The following is an 18901-nucleotide window of genomic DNA, read 5'->3' on the forward strand; positions in this document are numbered from 1 at the left end:
CGCTATTGACACGTTATAAATAAGAAGAGGGCAACAACGTAATCGCGAATCGCATCGCGCGATCAATGACTCAAGAGTCTTTCTACGGCGTAACTGGCGTATGCACGGGGGTCACCGATGACTAAACACCGCGAACTAAACGCGATAATTCAGATATCTGTAATATAAAACGAAGACGAGGAGTCGTTCGCCACGCAGGAAGAAAATTGACGGTCATCGGCGCGAACGTAACAGCGGTCTGCGATGAAAAATCGAACGGTCACGTGCACGCGACCGATGTCAATGAGCGTGTTTGAAAAATTGCCTCGTAAATTACATACGCGCTCACCGTGCGCCGCACGAGTATCAAGAATTATTTAATAAACGTGCAAACAGGGCGTTTGTTTATGCACCGACAGCCACCTCCTCCATTCTTCCTCTTCTTGTTCGCCGCGGCTCTATCGATCCAGAAAAAAAACTCCGCGAACCGAAACGCGGAAACGTGCATGCAAAAACACGGGGCCCGCTCGAATTCCGCTTAATATTTCATGGAACGCGAAGCGTTACACCGTATCCTCGTATTATTCGTGTCAACCATCTGTGCAAGTATGCTACGAGTTGTCGGTGACTATAGTTGGCAGAACCAAGTAGCCTTTGCGTTCGATCGATCGATCGACTTCCCATTTTCTGCATTGTCTTACCTACATACGTAGTTAAATCGGAAACTTTTGCCTTTAAATAATATCTGACGCGTTCGTGCGCGATTAGCCGACGAGAGAATGCTATAGCAACCTAACAAATATACAGACGCTTTTTAGGTAATCTCGTTATTTCTTAACGTTGCGAACATGCTCTTCGCGATACATCGTTATTATCTATTCATGATATGCAACGATATACTTCATTGTTATTATTTATTTCATTCATTCAACGAGCACAGTCCTCGAACACGGTAGATTCGACCGTAAGCTATCGTGCATTACGATTGTAATTATTCGAAATACCCGACTTATCGATTTAAACCTTCGACTTTGTATAAGTTTTTGCCTCAGCCGTCGAAATATCGATATCGCCAATCATTAAAACGATTTTTTAACCTTGTACGTTTTTATACGCGCGATGATTTTTCAACTTCTCCACTTCGAGTTGGAAGATAATTTTTGCTTGTGACGTGATTTTTGTTTACGTATCCTGTTCATGAAAAACTACCGTCACACAAACGTCACACATTATATAAAATGTTCAATTTGCTTCTTGGATATGTTCTATAGGCATATATGCGCAAATAATTTTCTAGACGATTGCAAAAGGCTGGAGGAATAATTTTGTTAAATAGAACGACACAAAAAATATCGACGAAAAACAAACCTTCGGACTCGGATTTCATTAACGAGCATATTTATCGATTACGATTAATTTCCATATTCATCGCAAACAGCTTGATCATTTTAGCCGGCATAAGATCAGACGATCGCACGAGGCTTGACGTCAATGTAATCCCGATGCCGCTAAATAGTACTCTTTTGGTACGTAGATCGCCACATTCCTAATAGAAGATATCTAATTTAAAATTATTCGCGGAATAAAATAAGATTTTCATTAGCGGGAGAACGCAGGTAAAAGTTTCGAATTTAGCGTTCTTAATCGAGTTGAAATCAAGCGAGGAAAGATACTTTTCGATTCGGCATCGAAGCAGAACGAGGGAAAAGCGAAAGGAAAGCGTAACAAATATAATAGAATTGTAATTTTCTTACGATCGAGGGAATTAAAATTGAATTCTTCGGCGTAATTTCGTAAAACGGAACAAACGCGATGCAATCGTAATTTTCTTACGATCGAGAGAATTAAAGTTGAATTGTACGAGCCAGTTGCGACTGTGAACTATAATCAAAGCGGAGAACGAGAGCAAAATTAAAAGCTCCCGATCGAGAAAATTCGAATAGAATTCTGAGAGGCGCTTCGTGACGTCGGTAGCGAGCGAAACAAAAACGGGAGGGCATCGAAAGGAGTGCAACGCGAGTGTAGTCGTCTCGTAATCGAGTAACGAAACAGAGTTTTTGGATCTGGTTTCACGCGTAGACCGTGAATTTCACACGGTACGGGAACGCGTTAAAATGCAACAGGTCTTCGAGACTGGGCCGAACGGATTCGAGTTCTCGATCTGCTGGACCACCGTTCGTTCGGAGATCAGAGCCTTTCCCTTTTCGCAGCCACGGAATGACCCGTGTGCCTTTTACACTTTTACTTCGGGTTCGTCGCGCTTAACGAGGATAACAACGGTGGCCATCAAACGCCGACCAGAATAGATACGTTCCAGTTAAGTTCCGTCACTATTCTTGCCGTCCTACAAATTCCGACTGCAAACGCATCTCCATACTCGCCAATTTTTTATCTCTTATTCGAACGAAACAACGAAACCCGGTTACACTTTGTTCCGTTTAATTGCGACGGTACATCGTTTTATTTAAGCGATATTAACGTCGTTCGAAAGATACGTTCGGATGAAATAAACCGTTCTCGGCTACTTTGCTCCATTCGTACATGATCGTCGCAACAAAGTTATAACGTTTGAACAAGTTCGTTTCCGCGGGCAAACCGGTATACGATCGATCTAACAAGCACCGTACGACTTTTCTAAGGAGAAAGACAAAAAAAATTCGATCGATTCGGACAGACGAGTCGGAGAAAATTGCTCGCGTTTCTTTCGAGACACTATGCAAACGATACGTTATTATTCTCGAACGATCTCAATTACGCGTAAATATAATAAATTATCGCGACACGCGTCGTTAAGCTTATTAAAATCTGCCATATGTTCCAATATGATCAACTATTAACCTATTTACGTTGAATTTGCTGCATCAGGTTAATTCACGATCGATATAAAGAGTACCTAAGAAATTCTGCTTTACAGCTGAATGATATTTACGTCGAGTTTCTAAAACAAGAAACTTAATTTCACTCGATTGCGAAACACGAAAGAAAAGAATAAATTGAAAGAGAAGAAAAAGAAACGCGTGTTTTCTTTGAATTTGACTCGATCCATAAATGTAATAGAGAGGAACAGAGAGCGTATCGAAATCAACACAACGGATGTACCCTAGTCGATCCCTTGAATAAATCTTGTCACGTCACCACTTATCAGTCCGTAACATCGACGGAGAGCAGAAAAATCGAATCCGCGGCCGATCGATTCGCACAGCTGGTTTTCCACGGCGTGCACGTACGCACGGAGAGACAGAATAAACGAGTTACAATCGTAGCTGCATGTGTGTCGTGTATGAGCCATGTACTACTGCGGGACAAGCGATGGAAACGATCCTCTCGCGAGTATCGAGTTATAAACATCTACTTCTAATCTATGCAACCACCTACTTTTTTTCCTAAATACACATATATCCCAAAAATACTGCAGAGAACTTCGTGTTCGGCTTGTTCGTATTCTATATGAATTTCGTTGGCGCATTCGGTGTGTCCAGTCGCGTGAGGAGCTGCACTTGTGCAGACAAGTGTCACGCGAGAAGAAACGGTACAGGGACAAGTGAGATACTTCGCACACTCGGTTCTAATTAATTTAAGCGCGACCGATAGGCATGCACCGAAAACGCGTGAGAATCAGAGTCGTACCCTCTCCGGCTCTAGCAACGGAACACGCGTTCCCTCCAGGTGACTTCTCGCGCAACGATTACCGTACGTTTGTTCGCTAGATCGTAGGTAAAGGAAGGAATGCAGTTTCGAAAAGAGTAGTAAGAGAATCGATCCCATTACTAGACACGATGAATCCGGCTCGAGCCGCGCAATTCTGCGTGAACGCAACGAGCGTACGCATAGCGTAAGGTTCGAACGCACGTGTGTAAGTCCGTCAATTCGCCCCCTTCCAACGTCTCTGTGCCCCCCTCCCATCACGGCCCTGACAAAACTCCCGACTCTATTGGTCCAACACTTACCCTTCCCCTCGCTGCCGGCAACGACTCATTCCATTCAGTCACCCGTACGAACTCGAAACGCTGCCACGCTACGAGCATGCCGCGTGCTCTCCTTTCCTCTCTCTTTCTCTCTTTCGCGCCGTTTCTCGGTCTCGCTCCCGCCGGCGTCGAGTCGCGCCGCGTCGTTTCCCTTTCTTTTTCTTTTCACCGTTCGCTTACATCTGGCCGTCTCGCTCGTTCCGTTGCGTCGAGATTATCTTTGTCGTGGTTCGCGGTACGCGCGATAACACCGTCTCCGTTCAATGGCGCACACGAGAGGCAACATGCGTCGCGGAAACGTTCGCACAGGTTTCTAACCTGACCTACGGTGTGGCACGGCCAGGGGCGAGAGATCCCGGTGCAATGTCATCCGGTTGAGGAGCTCGCACGCGTGCGCGCGCGCGCATGCGTGTACGCGCGCGTCTCATTCGAAGATTCGTACGGGACGACGAATCGAGTTTAGAGGTTAGAAAACGCGCTCCGCGATCGTACGTCATTCGCCAGTTGCCGAGAAACTGTCGACGATGTAAAAAAGAAGAGAAACTGACAAAGTACGATTACGTACGTTATTTTCGTCGATCAGCCGTGGTCGGAGCTGTCAAAGTCGCAACTTCCGTGAGAACGATCGACGACTTCGTAGACCTCTCGGACCTCGGTCCGGACGCGGTGAATCACTGTTTCGGTGCTAGCGTCGTCGCGCGGCACAAATTTGATTCGAACTATACGAGCGACTTCGTTTCGACACACTTGGCACAACTTCGAAACTTTCTACGAAAGCACGCGCGTAAAAAAGTCAACGTTTGAATCGTTACACGGGAAACACGCATAGCATGATCGTTCTCGATCCCGAGCTCGAGTCGATCGACGTTTTTCTTCTCGTTCTCCGTTGCCTCGTGCTCGAAGACGTTCTACGCTGTTGTTAAGATAGGTCCGAACCGGTGTCGACGAATTTCGCGACGCGAACGCGAGCAGGAGACGAAAAAAAAAAGCGGAAGATAACGATGCACGGTGTCTTCGTGGAGTCAGCGACAAAATACGCTACAGTACATAGCGTTCAAGTTAAAATAGTCGACTATAGTCTCCTGAGGTCCAAAGAAGCTCGGTTGCCTTCGTCGCGCGCAGAGATGCGCGAGACCGCCTGTGTTTCTCCCTTCCCCTCTCCCACTACCCGATTCTTTCCTGCTATCCGTCTTTCTTCCCCTTCGTCTTTCTCGTTCCGCGCGTCTCTCCTCGTTGCTCGCGCCGCTACTCCCGTACCCTTTTGTTCGGGAAAAAGAAACGCGGCTCGAGAGAACTCGTGCCCCTCGCTCGTAATACGCGAACGCGAAATTAGCGTAGCCGGAGATAGGCTCCGGATCGTGATATTTTAGAATCGTATTCTTTCCCGCGCATACACCGTAACCCTCGGTTCGCTCAATCGTAGCCGGATAAATATTCGACTGAACTTTTGCGGAAAAACAATTCGACGAAACAGATAAGAAAGGTCAGCGCTCGTTGCGCGATTACCGAGCGATTCCCTCCTTCGTTGGAATTTAAATAGGTCCGATCGAAAGCGTTCACGATCGATGACTGTTCGGAGCGCGCTCCGAATCGACGATGCTACGAAAATCGAGAACGTTACAGTTTGTTTTGTTTTTCGCACACTGATTAAATCGCACTCGATCACTGAAAAGGAAACGCCGCGGAAGCACGTTTTTCTTTACTACGCGTACATCCGCGACGGGCACGCACATCGCTCTCCTGCCTCGTCACATTTTCGACTTCCGCGCGTCGTACGCATACAACGAGCGGCACGCACAACCGCTCCCCACCGAATACGACGCGTGTGTATCGTTGGCGCGTAACGGGGCAGAGTTTGCGGAGAAACAAACGGGAGCGACGAAGAGGGAAAAAGACAGGCAGATAAGGATGGGTCTAACTTCCGAGCGACGGAAAAGAAGCACGCCGGGCAGAAAGAAAGAAAGAGAGAGCGGCGGCAACGGGCGGGCAGGCGGTCGACAGGCGGGTGGTGTACGGAGGAAGCGCGCTCGGAAGGGCGCGCGAAAAAGGGCACGTGTACGAAGTCACGAAGGGCGGGTTCGCGTGGCGGTGTGAAAAGTGAAACGACAACGCGCACTTGGCGCGTCGTTGACTCCGAGAACGGGGTATCGGTAGAGCCTAGATACGATACTGAGGGCTCGGCTCGGCTCGTAGCGGCGCTTTCCTCAAGAGGGCGGGAGGTAGGAGAAAGAGATAGAAAGAGAAAGCGAGAAGGAACGAGAGAGAGAAAGGGAGCGCGCGCGAGGAAGAGCGTGCGAGCGGCCGAGAGAAAGAGAGACAGAGACGGAGAGAGAAAGAGAGAGAGAGAAAAGTCGTGGTAGGAGATGCGGGAGGGGCCGGAATTCTCTCTGTTATAGATTAAAATTTTTTACGGGGAAGATATTGATTGTTGCTTTTTATTAATGTACATTAAAGTGGCGTCGCGAAGGTGGGAGTGCTCCCGCCGGTAAGTCGCTGCTCGCGAGTGGGGAGAAATCGTTTGGAGTGGGAGATCGTGACCGAAGGTAGGGTACAGAGGTACGAGATATATAACGTACAGGAAGGGGAAACGAGGCGCGGGAAGACTTGGTGGGAGTGGGCCGACGAAGAGAGCGGTGGAGGAGTAGACGAGAAAAGCAAGAAAAGTAAGAACGACCGCGCGGCGCGGCGCACTCTGGAAAACGAAGGCAGAAGGGAGGAAGTAAAAAGGAGAAAAAAAAAAGAAGAGAGAAAGGGGGAACGGAAGGAGAATTTCGCGAGAGATCGAGACAAGGCGAGGCACGGCGGGGGTGGGCGATTCTTAGGGAGGGGGGTTCGGCGGCGGAAATAGTGCCATAAATACGAACATTTTTCGTAGCGTCTTGCAGCCCTGTTTTGACAATCATCCCTACCAACGAGGTGGCGGCGGCGGCGGTGCCCCTCCGTCGCGCGATTCTCTCCCTCCCGACGTTCTCGCAGCTTTCTTCCCCGCGAGTCTGTCTCCCCTCTCCGAATCCCTCGCCGCGCTTTTGGATCTTAAGTACGCGCGGATACATGTATACACGCGCGGCGGACGGACAACGGGCACACGTAGATTCGACGACGACGGCGATGCTTCGTCTTGCGCCCCTTTCGCCTCGCCAACCAGTCACCCTTTTCAGTCGTCGCGTCCCTTCCCCTGTTCTCCTGGCAGCCGCCTATTCTTCTACTCGCTTTGACATTTTTCACGAGTTAAGGCCCGCTCGAAGTTCGCGGAAATCCATCTTGCGTTGCTTCGAAGGAGTACGTAACCGCCTTCTCCCTCGCTCGTTCGCTTTCTCCCCCATCTCGCCATTTCCCCCTGCACCACCTTTCCCCACCAAAGTCCTGCTACAGCCACTCTTCTTCCTACTCCTCATCCTCCAACGGTTTCTCTCTCTTCTCTCTTCTCTTCCTCTTTCGTTTTTCTTTTTCCTTTTTACTTTTTCTTTTTTTTACTTCGATTCTTTTGCCTCGCCTTTTTTCAGGGGGAGCGAACCGAGGGACGCGAACGACGGATCGATTCTTCGTTTCGAGAGGACTGCACCGACGGACGGGAAGAGGAACGGGGTGAAATTCCATGGGCCTCGTAATTGCCGAATCACCGACGTGACGCGGCGCGACGCGACTCGACGCGACGCAACGATCGCGACGATAAGACGCGTACGGCTAATTTTCGGCTCATAAACGACCATACGACCGACTAATTGCTCGCTCGTTAATCATCGATAAGTAGGTGTGGTGTATGGCGCGGTGCTTACCGACGATTAATCGCCGCGAACGCTCGCGTAGAGAAACTCTGGTCGTTTCGCGTTACGCGAGCCAAGCGGGATCCCTGTAGATTGCACGTTGCGCGGGCCATGTAACTCTGTACACCGGTCTGTAACGTTACACTTTGCGCGTTACCATCGCGTGCGTAACTTGCTCGGTTTTGCCCGTAGCGCGGGAACATTGTCTTTCTCGATCGAGTCTCGCGATATTTCACGGATTTCACGTATTTTGCTCGAACAAACGAGACTTCGCGATGGACGCGAAGAAAAGGAGGAAGAAATTTTTTAAAGAACCGCCCGTCGATCGTATCCTGTTCCCGGCACGCGTGCGACTTCCGGATGGAAGTGCATGAAAAAGAAGCTTCGCCACGGGATTATATTTCGTCCGTGACGAAGCATCGTAACCCGTCCCCGGGCTTTTCGTGCGTGAACCAAGAAGCCCCTCGTGGAGCGTACAAGGAAAACGAAACTACGTAGAGTCCAAGTATAAAACCTACCCATCGGGGTCACGCGATCGATTTGACGGCTGTTTTGTTATCCGAACGAAAGTTGCTTGGGCATCGAATACTACGTCTATTTCCACCGACGAAAGGATGCGTTATGCAAAGCGGGCCATTCTGTCTAATTAAGCCAGTCCCCCTTTTACTTCCGTCTAACTTTGTTTCTGTTCGCGTGTAGCTTTTCATCGACAACCGATCCGCTGTCGTTGCAGCGTTGAAAATGCTGTTCGTACCTCGGTACGTTTCGAAATAGACGACACGCGAGAAAAGTTGGAAAACAACGGGAACAATAAATACACCGGCAACGAGAGGGTTAGATGAAAGAGGCGAACGGAAGAGCGCAGAATTTCGGTGAGACGGCACCGGAAAGAGGTCAACGGCGTCTCGTTTGGTCGGTAGGACGCGTTTACCGAAACGACTCGACGTATCTTATCGCGTCGCGGCAAGGAATTTTGATTAGGAGGCAGCTCGCTTCTTAGCCACGGATTCTGCGACGCCCGAGCTATACGCGAGGGGAAGGAAACGGCGTTCGTTTGAAAGCCATCGGGAATAAAATTGTAGAAAATATAAAAAGTACACAGAGTAGGGGTTGGTCGCGGAGGAGAAAGAGGGGAAGGAGAGGAGGGATTTATTAAAGCGAAAAAACGATATCAGGCGCGGCCTTCTGCTTTCTCGTTCATCACAGTCCTCGCCAGCGATATATTTTCTTCTTTCTTTTTTCGAATAACGAGCATCATCGTTATGGCTCTTCCCCACCACCCACAACCTCCTACTATCACCACCCTATTCCTCTCTGTCTCTCTTCTTTCCGCCTTCCCTACCAATCCCCACTACTACCTTTGTTCGTTCGAAGCGAGTGAACCGAGTCCAGGTTTAATTCTCAAAGCGATAGCAATTTCCAGGCGCAGGAAAAAAGGAATAAAGAGGATCCGGAGGAGGAGGCGCGGGAGAGGGAGAGAAAGAGGGTGAAGACTGGCGAAAGAGGGAGACGGAGAAAGAGCTACCCACCCTGTCATACTCGATCGATCTGACCTAAGCAATTAATCTATTTAACCTTTCTACGCTGCCACGCCGGGACTAAAGGGAAGACGATGGATTAAATTATTGCATACTTGAAATTCCAAAGGGATCGAGGAAACTGCGAGTGACGTTGGCTGGCTGTACGACGTTCGTGGAATTGCGAAATGAACGTTAGAAAGGGAGGAAAGGGGAACAGAAACGAGAGACACATGGTGTAATGATTATAAGGAGATTACTTTTCACCGAACACGAGAGCACCACAGTTTCGCGTAACGTTTAGACTCGAATCTCGTTGGGATTGCGCCACCGGTGTAACGTCGCGAGACGGTATCACGAGAAAATTAACGTAGAACCGTAACGAATTCGCGGTAGAATTTCGTTAACGGGATTGCTACGGTAGAAACTATCGTGTTCGGTTACGGCATACCAGCAAAATTCGAATTTCAATTTCGAAAAATCGTAACGGTGCTTTAATTTTAATGTTACTGCTTCTACGTTGGATTCTACCGTATTTCTACTTGGTTGATCGTAGAACCTTTCTACTTTCGAAACGCGTTATACGCGAATGATAATCGCGTAATCGGAATAATTCAAAGTTTGACAGCTCCAATTTCGATTTACCGTTTTGGTTTGCCGGCACATAACGCTGGGATACCCGTACAACAATTATTTGCATGCAACAATATCGGACTACGCGCATCAGGGTGTCGCTTTACAATGTTCTCGACTTGCAGCTAGCCGTTCGTTGATGGAATCGAGCTGCTTCATTGAATCGCTCGAACCGTGGCTATTTCTGTTGGCACGTTGATCGCCGCTGTCTTTTCGCGATCAATTAATTAACCGACGCGATAATAAACGCTTTTCACGTCGCGTTAACACAGGCGCGGTTTATACGTGTCGTTAATCGGCCAGCGTGTCGTCGTTCGACAGAGGGGAAAAAGGCTGATTTAAAACGATTTTCGTCACGAACCCACTCGGTTGTTAACCTCTTAATCCGCGACAATTTTTTTTAATTTTTATCGCTTTACGTCCACGACCGTTTCTTCGTTCGAGAACGAGATCGATATTAAAAATGTTACGGACGATTATCGCTGGCTGAATCAGCTGTCGCGATGCACAGATTTATCGCGTTAAAGGGTGAAATGACTGTTTGAAAGTCGCTCGATACGAGTGTGCACGCGCTCGATTTAGCTCAATTTCGTTCACAGAGATTAGGATGCTCGATGACACTCGTCGCATCGACACTCGTCATCTCGTGAAAAAGTTTTTCCGCCCTTCGAGCACGACCCTCCACGCGGTGGTCGGTCTCGTTTTCAGCTCGGCTGAGCCGAACGCGTTGCAACTTTCTGAAAATTATTCCACGGCGCTGAAACGAAAGCGTACAGCTACGAGTGCGCCTCTAACTTCTGGTAAATTGATTTCTGAACGAGCGTACTTGTGCACCGGCTAACTGAATGTTCGTTTTCGTCAAATTGATCGAACGCGGTACACGCGGATACCGCTCTTAACACTTTGCCGATCCAAAGTCCATTAAACCTATCGTAACCGCGCCTAAACATACGTTCCTCCTCGAAACGACAATCTTTTAGCTATCATTTTTCGATCCTTCCGCGGATAGTACACGGTTTCGAACTTAACAAAGGACGCAGGGAAAATTCGAATTGTCTTTCGCTTCTTTTTTTTGCCCATCGTCGCGCGAACTCCAAGTGATGCATCGCTCCATTTCGCCGTTGCACACCGTATAAATTTTAATTTCGACGCGCCGCCACAGGGAAAAGATAATGGCGCCACGAACGAGCATTTCCGATGTTGCGCTCTCTTTTGTCACGTCGACGCGTACACGTACGAATCCAGTCAGCGAATGCATTAGGGCCGATCGAAGGTCACGAACGAACAACAACGGCGACGCACGAAAAATTTCCTGAAAAACAGGAAACTTTCGGTAATGTGTCAACCAACGCACAAGATTCGAACTTGCTCGAAATGTATCGAAAGATTAACCAACCTCGTTCTTGTTGACGTTATTTGCCTCTTGCATTAATTTGGAACAGGTAACTCCGAACAAGTAGCGGAAAAAGAACGAGTGTAGAGAATGTTTATTTTCGCAGGTAGGAAAACGAATCGAGATCTTTGGGTCAGCGAGGATTCCGATCCGTCGAGGGTTAAATCGATCGGTCAGGATCGAAAGTCGAGAATTTCCTAGTGCAAAGCGAACGAAGCGTTGAAACAGGAACACGAGCAGTTTCCTTGGACTGGTCGGAGAACAAAGATCGTCTTTGAAGACGACGAAGGCATTGGCGGTCGCCATCTAGGCGCGTAGACGGCGACAGGAATCACAAAATCAATTTGCATTATTCGTTTAAAAGTGTGCTGGTCCGTGACGTCAGTGCGGCGGGGTGGTAGGCGCGTAAGAGGGTGTCGAACGGAGGCAAGTGGCCCCGTCTGGTTGTCGATGCTCTCAAACAATCCCTTTTCTCCGCTTCCACCACCCTGGATGGTTGCCGCCACCACCACCGCCGCCGACTCCCACTTTCAACCCTGACGAGTCACCACCAACGAACACCCCTTCCGCGATCCACCTCTCCAGCCAGCCCCTTTATCATACTTTTGTATACGTCTCTTAGCCATCGAAGCCTATGCAATCCCTTCCTTCCCTCTCAACCCCTCGCGACACCCACCAGAACATCCTCTTGCACGCACAAACACTTCTTCCTCGTGTATTCGTTCCTCTCTCCTCCCTTAATACACGTTTTGACCCGCCACTCTTCTTCCGCCTTTTCTTTCCGCGAAACACGGCCCTTAACCCTCTGTTTACTCAGGATTACCAAGTTTCTCCATACTTGATTCTGTAACGAAAGTTATTTCGCGACAGTTCCTACGCTACCGTGTCTTTTAATAACCGACGACTTTTGTCTCGACTCGGTTCGCGCTCGGGTTTTCTGATTTTCGACGAATAATTATTCGATTTAATTAGAAACTGCTACTCCCTCGGGAGCCGTGGCCGATTGTTCAAAGTTTCTTCTCGCGATTGGCAGGGAAACGCGTGGCCGGAAGAACGAGAACTTGGAGAATTTGGCTTTCTTTTTCGAGTTTTAATGAGATTCGGTAGACGTCGGCTCTCGATCGACTCAAAGAGCAGGCTAAATTGAAGTACATATTCATTTTTAAGAACGACTTCGAATTTCTGTCTTAATTACATAGTAAGCTATATCGAAGACATTCGAAACGTGGCTCTCTTTTCGAGTTGGAAGAATATCAACCGCTTTGGTCGACCCTCGAGACAACCGAGGAAGGGAAACATTTCCGTAACGGAGGTGGTACGAAAGGGAGAAAAGTTATTATCTGGAAAAATCAGCCTCGACGCTGTTTTTCTATAAATCTTACGGCATTACCTCTCCCGGGTTGGCGAGAGGTGGTAGCAGCTAAATGGGAAAAGTTTTGCTTTTAGCGAGCCAGCTCGCGGTTGCTTCGCACGAGGAAAAAGAGAAAATTACCCTGGCCGACTGTCGATGTCGTTTAAAAAGGAAAAATTCCCAAGTAGGCGGCGTCCGAAAATTTCTGATAAATCTCCGTTCGTGTACGCGCTTCGACAATATTTTATCTCCGAATCCATCCCCTGCGCGATAACAAGCGATTCGTGAGAATATTTAATATCGGATATAATTTGAATGTATTCGATTTACGTAAAGCTAAGTATTTAATGTTATTGTGATTCGCGCACGAAAATACATCTGTACGAATACGCTGTATGTTTGCTTACAAACCCGTTAATTCGAACCAAATGAAATTCCAATGAAATTATCAGGTATGGCGTGTTTTTCACCGAGAACGACTATCGTTTTATCGAACCACGGTTCCCTATCGCTATTACTTTCGTAACCGGCGGCACTTTCTGGTCAAATGTTCGAATAAACAAATAAATAAAACGAGAACGCGAAAATCACGAGGATCGACGCGTTTATCGGCCAGCCATGGAATTCATTTGAACGAGCACACCTGTCGATTCCTCGATGTCCGTTTTCGAAAAATCCCAGGATTCAATTTACCGCGTATAATCGCGCGCTCGGTGTCGTTTCAATTTCGACTCGCGATAAAAGTCACGATACACGCGTTTCCAACAGCACCGATGATACAGGACGCGAAACACCGCGTCCATCGGCCGGTTTAATTAAGGCGAAACACGCTCGATGGACGTTTCCATCGATCGAAACTCGAACGACGCGCTGAAATATGCACAAAAACGTGGTATTTTCGACGCAACGATCGCGTCGCAGTCCCGTCGTCTTCTTTCCTTTTCCGGAAAAATCGCTTCGACGCGTGTTCCATTTAACCAGGCGAAAAACCGAACGGACGACGACGCGATTTCTTTTTTACCAGCCTTTTTTCCTACCTAGAATCGACGACAAACTACGAAGTAGCTCGTAATCGGAGCTAATGGAACCAGAGAGAAATACATTATTCGTAATTATTCGGGAATACTTTGCAATTTTCGCGAATTCGTAAAGCAACGCTCGAACGGAAAGAACCGTGAGCAATTTCTGTGGAAGAAGGAGCTTCGTGTTTCTATCGGATAGAAAAATTTCACTGTCTCTGCAGTTTATTCCGACAATTCTGTCTGCGCCGAATGCACTGACCCGGCTACTTTCAGGAAGAACACCTTTCCGCGCGAGACCTTTTGCCTCTGTTCTTCGTAGCAGTGAATTACGCGAATCGTGGGCCGAGAAGAAACGCCAACTTCCTGCAGGTTGGTTAATAAGCATCGAAGAAAAGATCTCTGCTCGAAGAACCTTCTTTCCGAATATCTTATCAGTCGGAAAACACAACTGCTCGAAAAGCGTGTAAAAGGAAGACGCGATTTCCTGTTCCGTTTCGGATTATCCAGCGCCTCTTAAATCATGGAAATCCAACTAATTCAGTTTCGCGAACGAACTTTTCTTCTCGGTGAAATTCCAAGATTACGCGGACTATTCTTTGGCTCTGGTACTTCGATGAACGCAACAATGCTACGGGAATAAGTAACAACAACAAGTTTCTCTTGGCGTTTCTTTTTCTTTCGGAAGCGCAAAGAGTGGCGTTTCGCGGGTCGAAGAGGATTCGCTCGAGCCTGTTGGAAAAGACGCTTCTTGCACGCTGCACGGTGAAACGCGTGCAAAACGAGCAACAAGACCCCCAAGACTCCGCTTTATGGCGCGCCACGGGGAACGCAAAGAACGATTATTCTTCTCGCGAAGAGAAGCTTTATATATTCTAAAGTGGCCTGGCTGCCTCTCCTTTGCCCCGATGGAATCGCGGAACTTGCCAACGCGAACGCAGTTTCTATTTTTCTCTTTGTTCGTTGCTGGGCGAAAATAGGAATAATCTACGATGTTTCTGTGACTCTGCGACGATTACGATGCGATGTATTGCAAACCGGCATCAAATTTTGTTTTGTTTTTCAACGAAGGTCTGTTCGATAATTTATAGTTTACGACCTTATGAATCATTCTTATCGGCGGAAACAATTTCCAAGCTGTACGAGTTTCTCGAAAAAGGAAACAAAACGAGCTCGAATCTAACTACTTTTCAGCGAAACGGGTAATACCCAGCCTTTTCGGAAGCGAGCCTCCGTTCGAAGAATTTCGTGTGAATTTATCGTGGAATTTTCCAGATTCCCGATAAGGTATCTGTGCGACTCCTTTCGAGTCGGGACGAATTTTCTTTCGAGACTTTAGTATGCAACGCGAACGTAATTACGAGGTGCGCTTAGCGTTAAAACAAAGTAGGACGAATTCGAACGAAACACGAATCGGAGATAGCGATGGTCTCCGAACATCCAACGAAATTAGAAATGTTTGAAAGTTTTGACGGTTTCGAAAGTCTCGAAAGCGGTGGTATCTTTCGCGAAGCATTGAAAATCAATTCGGTTTGCGGTCGCGACGTGTGAACGTCGCTTGAATACTGTTTTGGACGTAACGTGTGAAAATCAAAGAGATTTCACCGTGGCGCATCCTCGAGCGAGCAACGATCCAACAGTTCTCTTTTTCTTTTCCGGAGATTAGCCACGTTTCTGTGCGACAGACGCTTCGACGCCTCTTGCTCGTGATCCTATTGACGTTTAATTGTCGCCGTAACTCTTCTACTTACTCGTTCATCACGCACCGGTATCGTTTCGCGAAATTATACCGTGCGAAAAAAGAATATGCCAGCGTGAGAAAACTCTGCGCTCACCCGCGAACAATTTGATGGAAAATCGAGAAATCGTCGCTTAGACTCTCGCGCCAATTTCCCGGACGAATTCCGACTGTAACGAAGCCAAACTACCGGAAATAATTGCCGAGAACAATTTATTATTTTGCTGGTAAAAATGTTCTTTTTTGGAAGCTCGATCGAGGATCCCAGCGATGCGTGACTTCTCGAAGAAAGTGCTCGAAAGAAGATGAAATTGATTCGCAGATAAGTGGGCGACACGACCGATTGACCAGTTCACGAAACATAATAACCTATTCCGAGACAATAACTTTTTCGTTTCGTGCCTCGAGTAAAAACATCGGCAACGTATAACGGTTATTCCTACGATGATATTTCTGAAACGAGTCACAGAGAAATCTGTGAAATGAATTGAAAACCGTTTCACAAGTTTCGCGCTAGCGAAAAAAGCATTAGCGGTTGTGCGCGCGCACGCGCTAGTAACTTTCACGGGTACATAAATTGAGGAACGACTCACGGAATTTCTCTTAATTCCATCGGTGTGCTTATTTTTTTGTTAGTTATCGACTTTTCCATAGGTGGCCGCGTCGACGTTCAGTTTTGCCTCGGCCGGTATTAATCATACTGGTAATTTCGCCCGCGGCGTTATTCCCGCCACGGAATTTAAAGTTTTTGTCCAGACGAACCGAGAGGGAGAGAAAGTCACCGGTCATCGATAGACGGTGGCTGTGTTTTGAAATTCGATCTACTTCGCTCAATTTCATCATTCTCCCCCGCTACACTTTCGTTTCGAGTAAAAATCCACCCGATAATTAAACCGGGTTTTTACTCGATTAGTATCCTTGCGAACACCGGCGAGAGTAACCCTCTTTCCACCCCTATGAAATTCGTTCGAACTTCACGAAATCGTAATCGAGAAATAACACGCGTTTCTAATCTATTTTCAAGCGAATACAAAATTTCGTAAACACAAACTATCGCTACAAAAAAAGCATAAACTTCAAACTCTTCTCGAGGCTTTCGAAATAAACCAGAGAACTGGTATTCGTCACGACCTATTTATTACTGTTTACTAGGAAAAACGTGCCAGTAACGATGACGTTATAAATCATCCTCGCGAGTTTAGATTAGAGAAACATGAAAAAATAGCGACAATATTACTCTGCAAGAGTAGGATCCGTCATCGAGTGTAATCTTCTGTACGCGAAGCTGAAAAAACCTCGTTAGACAAACTTGAAGGAAAAAAGGGAAACGGTACAAAAACTTTATGGCATTATTTTCGAATGTAAAAACGGAGGTCGTAAGAAAAAAAAATTCTGTACAAACTCGCTAAAACACACGTACACTCAACGTATACTTTTCGAATCAGAACAAGTTTTAGAAAATTAGATTCGAATCTTAAAATCCCATAAAAATCGTCGAGTAGGAAGTGATATTTTTGCCAAGGCAGTTGCTCTCGATCGTACATACATCGTATATCGCGTTTCGTTTAATATTTACACGCGAAACAGAGCGTGCTGTTGGTGGCGACGAATAAAAACGATAACAGAAACGATACAGCTAATTATCTGTCTTTCTCTGTCTGTCGGTGGTTGCGATTCGTTTTTAACAATGGGATGACGAGAAGCGGTAACGGCGACGCAAATAATATGAAGCGTTTCGAACGTTTACGCGGGTCACTATCCCGCGTTACAGAAATACGCGCGGTACGGCGTGGCGCACGCGAGCGAGAGGAAAGAGGAGCAGCACACGCCGCACAACACGGAGAGCGCACATTTTTCAACGGCACGGAAAAAGATTGAACGGGGCCGGAGTCAAGACGTTCGCACGGTTATCTTCGATATTGACTCCTATCCCCACCACGATTTTGCCTCTCCTCCGCGCCAAACCGCCTCGTTGCTGCATCCAGTCGGCTACGTTGGTGTGCGTTGCTACTAGCGTAGCGTAAGCTTCAATGGTATTCGAGAAGCCCTCGATAAATACGCAATTTGTTATTCGCGGGGGAATAAAGTCTGGAATCAACGGTTTTTCATCGCGATGCAGAGAGCTACGAACCCCACCCCAAAGGCGTTCGATCGTAATTTCCGGCTGCGTTGCCGAATTTTTTGGCGGGAACGTCGCAACGATCGGTACGTTGTTCTGTAACGGTCGCACACGCCACACTTCGCCGCTCTTTAATTCGTGTAAACGAATAAATAACCGATTATTCGAGGAGGCAGTTTTCGGTTTCAAACTTTATAAATAGAAACCGAGCATGGAACATGACTAACTGTTGCGAAAGCGTTATTGCGTTATTTCGTACGATTATTTCTTATTTGTAGACAATCTGCATCGAACGAAATTGAAAATTATTGAAATTGTTGTCTCTTCCAGCAGAGACAAACGTTTCGTGTTATTTTAAGGCGGACAGAGAGAAAGTAATTTGAATATATTAAAAATGCGGAGGAAAGGAGTTTCTTTAGTTAAATAATAGAGTAGCCGATAACGCCCAAGTGCAGAGAAGAGGTCGTTCGCACCGTGATGGGCAAGCCGTAATATACCGCGGCGTGGTTCGGAACCGCATGGCTGCGTGAGCGTTCGTCGACGTCGTGTTATTTTTCTCGATCGACCCGATGCGACTTGTTTTGCTCGCGTTCTGTATTGCTCCTTACGATCAATCCCAAACATCGATCTCTCTTTCGATCGTCGCCGTGTCGTCGCTGCAACTTATTAGTCGCGATCGTTTTCTTCTCTTTCTTTCCTTTTAGAGACCACGTTTCGTGCCGCGTGGTAGCAACGTTACTTCCCGCAATGACTCTTTTATCGCGTGCTTAGATTCGCGATAAATCTTCTTAAGACGTTGACCGTCGATAACTAACTATCGATTCCACACGGTATATCGAACAGTTGAATTTACAAATTTTTTATCTACGGATCGTCGACCCTTGTTATTTTCGTCTTTGATCTTTGACAACTAAACAAGGTGTCTCGATTAAGGTGTACCAAATACCACGTAAATTTCGAACCCGACGAAATCAACCGTTACGCGTGTTTTCGAACGATATCTCCCGTTTCCTTCTCCGCGTAAAGCGCTCGTATTTTTATTTGGAAAATTTCAGGTTTGATACTGGCGACGTCGATTGCGTAATTGCGGCTCTTTACGAGCTAGAATGATCAAGAAGCGTTTCAACGTTTCCCTCTCTCTATTTACTCTCGTATACCGTAATTGTCAATCGATGAAACATCTTATATTCCATATTCTTTTTCCTTCGAGAAAAAAGAATTTATAAACAAGGTCGTGGAAAGTGTCTCATGGTCGACCACGAAAAAGCTGCATAACTCGATCCCGTATGATGTCGATCTGTAATTTTCCGATGCGTCGACAACGGATGTTATTTTTGGAAAAACCTGTTGTCTCCGGAATGACATAAATCAGCACGCAACGACCAAAGTAACCGGCTTAACACGTGTCGAAGAAAATTGCGTA

The 18901-nt window shown here is 47.0% G+C and overlaps 1 protein-coding gene across 5 annotated transcripts in view; it reads right to left on the reverse strand.

Moving 5' to 3' along the window:
- Positions 1 to 18901, reverse strand: part of LOC100881968 (uncharacterized) — a 69546-nt gene that overhangs the window by 48506 nt on the left and 2139 nt on the right. Inside the window, exon 1 of one of the 5 annotated variants that reach the window (XM_012285778.2) lies at positions 4510 to 5441. The exons of 3 other annotated variants lie outside the window; for them this stretch is intronic. The gene's annotated coding sequence lies outside the window, so the exon portion shown is untranslated. Of the gene's footprint in view, positions 1 to 3926; positions 4406 to 4509; positions 5442 to 18901 lie in introns of those variants that run through there. One more of the 5 variants, XM_076540087.1, reaches the window with a different exon arrangement.

Source organism: Megachile rotundata, chromosome 15, assembly GCF_050947335.1.
Source record: "Megachile rotundata isolate GNS110a chromosome 15, iyMegRotu1, whole genome shotgun sequence".
Classification (NCBI taxonomy): domain Eukaryota; kingdom Metazoa; phylum Arthropoda; class Insecta; order Hymenoptera; family Megachilidae; genus Megachile; species Megachile rotundata.